Raw genomic sequence first — 10,098 nt, 5'->3', positions numbered from 1 at the left:
CCACATGCAGGAACGCCCCAAATGGCTGGCCGCAATTGCACCCTTTTGCTTTTGCCAATTTGCTCCAAAATCGCGTAATTTCAATTCCGACCGTTTCTTGATGTGGGCCTTCACCAGGAAACGCCCACTGGTGCCTGCCATTGGTCAGTAGTGATGGGCATTCCGGCTCTTTTCAGTGAGCCGGCTCGTTCGGCTCAGCTCACCAAAAAGAGCCAGAACGTCTAGCTCCCAAACGGCACTTTAAAAAAATATATATGTTTTGTATTTTTTCAAGTCAAACAGTTTGCGATAGTCAAACTATCATTGGCGTTAAAACAATTCTAATCAAATTATTAAATGAATCATACCCTACCTTAACCACAATGTATTTAAAAATGCATTGGTTTGTTATGAAAAATAATGCTAGTAAACATTTGCCTTTAAAGTATAACTTTTTTAATGTATATAAACAAAGTGCATATAAATCTAACCATTCAAAACGAATACAATCTGAACAGCATAATAATAGAATACTGCACCATATCGAAGAAAAATAAATAATGTGCAAAACTGCAGCATCCCACTTAAAACATTGAACTGGTCCCTTGTTTCTCTTTATTGCCACGTTAAAACCAGCAGCACACAGCAATGCTGACCATATTTTTCTTTCTTTTATAAGAGATTTGCATTCAGAAATGCAAGCTGCCTCACTTTCGAGGGGCTGATGCGGTCTCTTCTCTCAGTAATTATTTGTCCCGTTTTAGAGAAGACCCTCTCAGAGGGAACGGATGTGGCCACTATGCAGAGTCTCCCTGTCATGACTTTACAGATCTTTGGAGGGGCTCCTCCAAATAGGATCGGACCTCCATTATGGCATCTGCTGAGGGATTCCTTCGTGCTGCATCCCCAGTTGCTCTCTCGTCAAACAGCATCCAAACAGCAGACGTTTGTGGCTCTACTGCTGGTGCTTCCGCTCCATCTGATCCCTCTTCTTCCTGTTGCCCTGGTGCCTGAGCCAGCTGACTGCTGGGGCTGTCCCTCCGTGCTGCTGAGGTTATTCTTTGAAGAGCCTCATCAATTTTTGCACTTTGTTTTATACACACACACAATTAAAAAGTTATACTTTAAATGCAAATGTTTAATAGCATTCTTTTTCATAAACAAACCAATGCATTTTTAAATACATTGTGGTTAAGGTAGAGTATGATTTCATTTAATCATTTAATTATAATTGTTTTAACACCAGTCATAGTCAAACTATCGCAAACTGTTTGACTTGAAAAAAATACAAAACATATATTTTTTAAAGAGCCGTTTGGGAGCCAAAAGTGCCGGCTCTTTTTGGTGAGCTGTGCTGAACGAGACGGCTCACTAAAAATAGCCGGAATGCCCATCACTAGACTGTGACTGTGAGTGAGTTGGCTCAGCCCTCCCTCACGCATCTTTGGTTCATTGGTTGACACTGCGTGTCTGATCTACAGGAACAACAGGTAAGGCTGTTAGTCTGAGCAGACAGTCAGCTTGAGCATTTAGGCCTATATTATTAAATTTTTTTGGTTCTTTGAATTAGTTCATTCTATTCATATCTTATTTTTAAAATATTTTATAGTTTCGGCTCTTCTGTTATGCGAGCCGGCTCCCAATGTTCACCTACAAAACTGGCACTTAGAGCTGATTCGTTCACGAATGACCCATCATTAAAGGTCAGTTCCTGCACAGTCCCATGCAGTTGATATTGAGGAGACTACTTGATTTACGATGTTTAAAAAGCACTCGTTTTAAAGGAATGCTTTAGATATCATACTTTGCATGAATGTCTGTGGATGGGGGTTATTGATGCGCTCATACAGTGCTCTCTGAAAGTAATATAATTACTTAACTTAGAGTGCATTAGGAAAGCATTCAGACGCCTCCACATTCTGTAATGGTACAACCACAGGATGTTGGCGGAACCTTAATTGGGGAGGATGGGTTCGTGGTAATGGCTGGACTGGAAATTGTGGAATGGCATCAAATACATCAAACAAATGGTTTCCATGTGTTTGAAGACATTCCATTTGCTCCGTTCCAGGAATTATTATGAGCCGTTCTCCCCTCAGCAGCCTCCACTGGTTGCAGCATTATTCTAAAATCGATTAAATCATTTGTTTTCATCAAAGAAAAAACAGGTTTTTATTTTTTTTAAATAACAATTTTGGCCATTAGATGGAATCAGTGTATGTGAAAAGTTTTAGACATTCCAATAAACCATTGCATTTCTGTTCAAAATGTTGAATCAAGACTGCCCAAATGTGCCTAATTTGTTTATTAATAACTTTATGTTCAAAACTGTGCACCCTTCTCAAACAATAGCATTCACTGTAATAGCTACTGTAAATTGGACAGTGCAGTTAGATTAACAATAATTTAAGCTTTCTGCCAATATCACATTTGTCTATGTCCTGGGATATTTTCTTGTTACTTACAACCTAATGCTAATCACATTAGCCTACACTAGCTCAACCATCCCATGGACGGGACTCCGATACCGAAGTAGTTTTAACTAGTCAGTGGCCACACCCCCGTGAGCCCAGACATCACATTAGGCGTCATGGACCGCCCTTTTCTCTTTAGTGTATAAAACCCACTCCTGACAAAATTCACATTAGACTAGAAAACATGCAGCTGACGCATCATGTGAAATGGTTTAAACTACAACTTTACCAAAGGACGAGTCAGAGAACGCCGGGACAGAGTCCCCATGTTGGAATGGCTACAATTCTATAAGCCACGGAGACCATACAGCTGTAGTTTTGGCTACACAGCTGGAAATGGTTAAACTCAGACTATCGAGCACTACAGCAGAAAGAGCAAATTCTAGACGACACAAATTACTAGTCTGCAGCGAGAAATTATGTAAACCTAGTACGAGAATACCTGACAACCACCGAAGCACCTATTCTATGAGAACATTTCCTAATGGTAGCCTAATGGTAGCCATTCTAACCACCTACGACCACGAAAGACATTGTGACTTCTGGGAAAGTTAAACAGAGACTGATGAACTCTACAGGATGATCAAGTGTTTAACAGAGAGACGACATACGGGCGTAAATATATACATTGCAATTATTCTCGAATGAGTGGCCGTTCATGTGCAGAGGATTAGCATTTCAATGATTAATAATTATCCACTGTGTGTAGTGAATTCATTTAGTCTTTCCCGCTCTCTCAGTCCCAACCACTTTCCTTTGTCTACCAAGCCGTCATATTGGCTTAGCCCATTAGGGACTTTTCTATTATTGTTAGTAGCCAATATCTACTGTTTGTTTGTTATGTAATTCTGTGTGATTATTTAGTTAGTTAGTAAATAAATAATTAAGCCAATTTGTATATCGCTGATTTATGATTTTAACTAGGGTTTGTGCAGATATCCAAGGGTTTGCGACGTCAGCAATGAGAACTGATGAGGCAATGAATTATCATTAATGGAAGACCAATTGATAAGATATTAAAATATCTGATGAGTTATATTCGGGAAATTATAACTAACATTTAAACATTTTCCCGTGGTGCCCCGACTTCCTAGTTAATTCATGTTTGCGTGATTAGTTTAATCACGTAATTATTAAACTTAGAGAAATTATTTGATATAAGTCTATATAAATATATATATATATAAATTTCATATTATTTGATATAACTCCATTTCCGGAGACCTTCTCCCCTACCTCACCTCGCTCATCAACTCATCCTTGACCGCTGGCTACGTCCCTTCCGTCTTCAAGAGAGCGAGAGTTGCACCCCTTCTGAAAAAACCTACACTCGATCCCTCCGATGTCAACAACTACAGACCAGTATCCCTTCTTTCTTTTCTCTCCAAAACTCTTGAACGTGCCGTCCTTGGCCAGCTCTCCTGCTATCTCTCTCAGAATGACCTTCTTGATCCTAATCAGTCAGGTTTCAAGACTGGGCATTCAACTGAGACTGCTCTTCTCTGTGTCACGGAGGCTCTCCGCACTGCTAAAGCTAACTCTCTCTCCTCTGCTCTCATCCTTCTAGACCTATCTGCTGCCTTTGATACTGTGAACCATCAGATCCTCCTCTCCACCCTCTCCGAGTTGGGCATCTCCGGCGCGGCCCACGCTTGGATTGCGTCGTACCTGACAGGTCGCTCCTACCAGGTGGCGTGGCGAGAATCTGTCTCCGCACCATGCGCTCTCACCACTGGTGTCCCCCAGGGCTCTGTTCTAGGCCCTCTCCTATTCTCGCTATACACCAAGTCACTTGGCTCTGTCATATCCTCACATGGTCTGTCCTATCATTGCTATGCAGACGACACACAATTAATCTTCTCCTTTCCCCCTTCTGATAACCAGGCGGCGAATCGCATCTCTGCATGTCTGTCAGACATATCAGTGTGGATGACGGATCACCACCTCAAGCTGAACCTCGGCAAGACGGAGCTGCTCTTCCTCCCCGGGAAGGACTGCCCGTTCCATGATCTCGCCATCACGGTTTGACAACTCCCTTGTGTCCTCCTCCCAGAGTGCTAAGAACCTTGGTGTGATCCTGGACAACACCCTGTCGTTCTCCACTAACATCAAGGCGGTGACCCGATCCTGTAGGTTCATGCTCTACAACATTCGCAGAGTACGACCCTGCCTCACACAGGAAGCGGCGCAGGTCCTAATCCAGGCACTTGTCATCTCCCGTCTGGATTACTGCAACTCACTGTTGGCTGGGCTCCCTGCCTGTGCCATTAAACCCCTACAACTCATCCAGAACGCCGCAGCCCGTCTGGTGTTCAACCTTCCCAAGTTCTCTCACGTCACCCCGCTCCTCCGCTCTCTCCACTGGCTTCCAGTTGAAGCTCGCATCCGCTACAAGACCATGGTGATTGCCTACGGAGCTGTGAAGGGAACGGCACCTCCATACCTTCAGGCTCTGATCAGGCCCTACACCCAAACAAGGGCACTGCGTTCATCCACCTCTGGCCTGCTGGCCCCCCTACCTCTGAGGAAGCACAGTTCCCGCTCAGCCCAGTCAAAACTGTTCGCTGCTCTGGCACCCCAATGGTGGAACAAGCTCCCTCACGATGCCAGGACAGCGGAGTCAATCACCACCTTCCGAAGACACCTGAAACCCCACCTCTTTAAGGAATACCTAGGATAGGATAAAGTAATCCTTCTAACCCCCCCCCTTAAAAGATTTAGATGCACTATTGTAAGTGGTTGTTCCACTGGATATCATAAGGTGAATGCACCAATTTGTAAGTCGCTCTGGATAAGAGCGTCTGCTAAATGACTTAAATGTAAATGTAAGTCTTCACATGTAAGGATAGTCCAGACATGACAGACCCCAACATTAGAAAAAGTGAAACATCGCCTTTGTTCACATTTCCATGAAGGCTGTACACCACCAGGGTACAAAGATTGTCCTAGGGTCATTTTTGACGAGCAGTTATAAAATCATTTACACACTACAAAGACACACACACAGAAAATGTGTGCTTCTGATTAAACTCAGACAAAACTAAAACTTTCTTGTGCATGTGCAGCATCTCCCCTCCACGACCTCACACATGACTCAAGTTCAGACAAAATAAACATTTCTTGAAAGCATTGTTTACTAATGGAGAATGCAGTCAGAGGCTATAAAGGTGCTGCAGATGACAGTCCCCCCCCAGTTCTCTCTTTGCTGAAGCCATGAGTGCACGTTTCAATGCCCAACAGGTCGTAGATCAGATCTTTTTCAGATATCCAGGAGGAACAAGAGAAAAATTATTTAGAAAAGGAGGAGGTATCTGAAGAAGAAGAAGATGGGGAAGAATACAACCCAGACCACGATGCATCATCTTCAGATGAAGAAGAAATCCCCCCAAACTGAAAGACATTTGTGTCAAAGAATAGCACAATAACATGGTCCTTGTCACCATATGACAACCAGGGCAGGATGGCAGCACAAAATGTCATAAGGATGACCTTAGGGCCCACAAGACATGCAGTTGACAATTCCCAGGACATCGCCTCAACATTCTACATGTTCATCACACCAGCCATCGAACAATATCATCCTGGAGATGACATATTTGGATGGATGAGATTGACCTGCGTGTCTACATATGGATGCTAATCTTAGCGGGTGTGTATAAGTCCTGAGGTGAGGCTACATGTCGTCTCTGGGATGCTGAGAGTGGAAGGGTGATTTTCCATGCCACTGAGTCTTCACACCTTCTCAAGAATGCAACGATTTGATAACCGTGAGTCAAGACCTGCAAGACGTGCGAGAGACAAACTGGTGGCCATAAGAGAGGTCTGGGAGAAGTGGGTGGAGTGTTTGCCATACCTCTACAACCCTGGGCCTGAAGTAACAGTGGATAAGCAACTGGTTCCATTCAGAGGTACATTTTTAATTTCATATCTGTACTGTAAATGATTTACTGTTAATTTTATGTATTGCTGTAATATCATTGATTTATGTGATTGTTTGCTGTGACACTGATAGTAGTCTTTTTTTTGTCAGAAGGTCGCTGTCCTTTCCGGCAGTATATGCCCAGCAAGCCAGCAAAGTATGGCATCAAGATATGGGTGGCCTATGAAGCACAATCCAGCTACGCGTGGAAGATGCAAGTCTACACAGGAAAGCCGACCAGTGGAGGCCCGGTGAAGAACCAGGTGATGCGGGTTGTGCTTGATGTGACAGATGGACTGAGCGGGCACAAGGTCACGTGTGAGAATTTCTTCATCTCTTATGAACTCAGCCAGCAGCTCCTGAAGAAGATCACCATGGTTGGCACAGTTAGAAAGAACAACCCTGAGCTCCCCCCTGCACTCCTCGCAACAAGGGGGAGAGGCCTTCTCATCAGTTTGCCTTCACCCCCACCACCACTCTAGTTTCTTACCTCCCAAAGAGGAACAAGAATGTGGTCCTCCTGAGCACACTGCACAAAACAGCTGAGATCAGTGATCATGAGGACAGGAAGCCAGTCATCATCCTGGACTACAACCACAACAAAGGAGGCGTAGACAACCTGGACAAAGTGATTGGAACTTAGTTGCAGGAGGATGACTACCAGCTGGCCCTTGGTCATCTTCCATAACATCATCATTGATGTCCTTATACAATGCCTTCGTGATATGGAACAAGATCAACCCTACCTGGATGCCTGATAAGCGGAACAAGAGGGTGTTCCTGGAGCAGCTGGGAAAGGCACTTGTAACCCCACACATTCAAAGAAGGGAGCGTCTCCCCCGCACAGCAGTCTCTGCAGCGCTTGTGAAAGCTGTTCAGGGGGATAAATCTTGTCCTGATCCACCGGAGGCTGCAGCTGGGGCAGGCAAGAGGAGGAGATTCCAATTCTGCCCCCCAAAGGACTGTAAATCAAATACTATGTGCTGCACATGTGAGAAATACATCTACAAAGTCCATGCACACACACTTGCATACTGTCCTGATTTATATACACCATCTTATTTTATTCTTATTTGTTTATACACCTTGTGGGTGGGGGCAATGGTAAAAAAATTTTGTAGAAGACTAGCATTTTATAGTTGAATTCCTCATTGTACAGTATATAAGAATATATCACTATGTTGCCAAAAAAAGTTCAAGACTTATTGTTTCCCTTCAATAAAATGCATTCAGAACTACATTCTGCACATTTTTGGTACTTTCTTAGGCTATACAAGTGCTATCTCTGGCAAAAAAAACTTAATGTGTACAACATCTAAAGACCTGCATCACGATACTGAGAGCGTTGACGTCTTTAAAAAAAATATATATGTTTTATCCTTTGTTAATGTTTTTGGACACCCTGGATCTCTAGAATGAGACTATTTAGGACCCTAAAGATTAGGGTCTTAAATAATGAAATTCTCCTTTAAGACAATTTAAGTAGGGTGTTTGGTCAGGGTGGATGGGTGGGCTTTTAACACAAATGTCTAGCAACCCAAAAGGTTGTGAGATCAAAAGTCATCATGGATAACATTAGCATTTGAGTAACTTTTTAACTACCCACTACTTTTTAGCTCCTTAGCATGTTAGCCAACACTTCCCCTAATCTTAACCCTTTAATAACCTAACTCATAAACTTAACCCTAACTCCTAGCTTAGCTAACGTTAGCCAGCTAGCTAAAGTTTGTAACATATCATACGTTTTTTTCAAATTCGTAACATTATGCATTTTGCAAATTCATAACACATCTGAATTGTAATTCGTAACATACGAAATGTGTGATTGACAGATTAATACATACCATACAAAACATATACCAGGAGTTTTGCAGATTTACGTAGAGAATAATATGAAATGCTCTGAGACCAGGTTGGATTATTTCAACTTAAAATAAAGAAATGGGTAGGTAAAGTGTCTTATTGAACATGTTGAAAAGTTAAATATTGCTTATGTGGAATTACCGACAGTGTCGAAATCTATTCTTAATTCTGACTACAGATTTCTAAGTTGATAAAAATACATGCACTTAAAAGAAACAGCCACTGATCAATGGCGAGCATCAATATGCATAACTTGACATCAAGAAACACCGATATCAGAAAATTCCCCGAATTGCGGTCTGCAATTACACCATTCTCTCCTTGGCATGTTCTAGACAATGTTGTGTAAAAGCAGCGAGGAAGAGGCAAAGCAAGAGGTTTTACTTCGCCCCAAAATCTGTCCACGGAAATAAGGAATTTTTGGAGGTCAATGAGTGTCGAATTTCACCAACAAAACATTTCATTGCTAAATTTGCTACGTGAGGCTTATTTGATCGAATATACGTTTCTTAATGGATAGGTTGTTACGAATGCACTGATATAAGTAGACACTCCGTGGCAGGTTGGTGTCACAGGTGTCGTAGTGGAGAGAAGACCAAAATGCAGCGGGAATGTGGATACTCGTTCTTTTAATGAAAAAAAATGCAAAGCATCCACAGGAAAAACAAACAATAAACGATACTCACAAGGCCAAACAGTGTGGCAGGCTAAACAAGCAGTGCTCACAAACAATTACCCACAAACACACCCTACTAATATAGGACTCCCAATCAAAGGCAACACAACACACCTGGCTTCAATTGGGAGTCCACCCCAATTAACTCTACATAGAACAACCCAACCTAGACAGAACATACAAAACACAACTCCCTCTGCCACGCCCTGACCAAAACTTATACACTTACTCCCTCTGCTGGTCAGGACGTGACAGTTGGCAACTTTGAAAAGAAAACAACTTTATATCAGAGTTGTGCCTGTAGTCATAAAGATAGAGGACTCATCATGGATATAACTAATTTTAGCATGGATATTGCCATTGTGGGCTTCCACCATTTTAACACAGTCTACTGGGTGGGGATTCCTATGAGTTGGATTCTGACTAGAGGAAGTACAGCTACAACTGGAAGTGACTTTTTCGTAGCAGGTTAGAATTTACGCAGCAGGTTAGGATAATTAACGTGGTAGGTTAGGAGACCTAGGTTAAGGTTAGGAAAAGGTTAGGGTTAGCTAAAATGCTCTTCTAACCTGCTACGAAGTCACTTATGGTCATAGTTGTACTCCCTCTATGAGTTGGTAGCAATCAGCCAATGAAGAAGAAAATGTACTATTTTAAAATGGAGATGGCCTCAAATGGCGCTGCCTATGCTGTCATAGACAATATAATGGCACAGATACAGAGTCCTCCGTCTCTATGGCCTGTTGTTCACACGCGTATCATCTGCCCTCTCATTGGCCAGAATGGTCCCACCTGAACTCGCTTCCTCCCACCTGTCTTCCATCTTTGAGGACATGCATTTCCATTGTTAGAGCAGTCACTTGAATATTTTGTCAATATAATAGACAATCCTTGGTAAAAGTGACTCTGCAACATATCTTTGAGTATATACAGTATATAGACATACTGTAGCTATATAGACAAAACTGACAAAAACAATAACAAACCAATATGGTTATGAATGATTTACAATTTGTGATTCAGAGCCTGACACGGTACTAAATATCTCTCGTCAGCTTTGTTGAAAAAAAAAAACAATTGTCTCTGTTATAACATATCAACCCATGGTGAACAGGCAGACATTTTTTTCTGCTTGTAAATAAGTGTTTTTCACCACATAGAAACTTATTGTCAGTTAGCCTACACAC

This window comes from Salmo salar, chromosome ssa04 (assembly GCF_905237065.1).
Source record: "Salmo salar chromosome ssa04, Ssal_v3.1, whole genome shotgun sequence".
Classification (NCBI taxonomy): domain Eukaryota; kingdom Metazoa; phylum Chordata; class Actinopteri; order Salmoniformes; family Salmonidae; genus Salmo; species Salmo salar.
The sequence above is the reverse complement of the archived record's forward strand: the minus strand, read 5'-3'. Positions refer to the sequence as shown.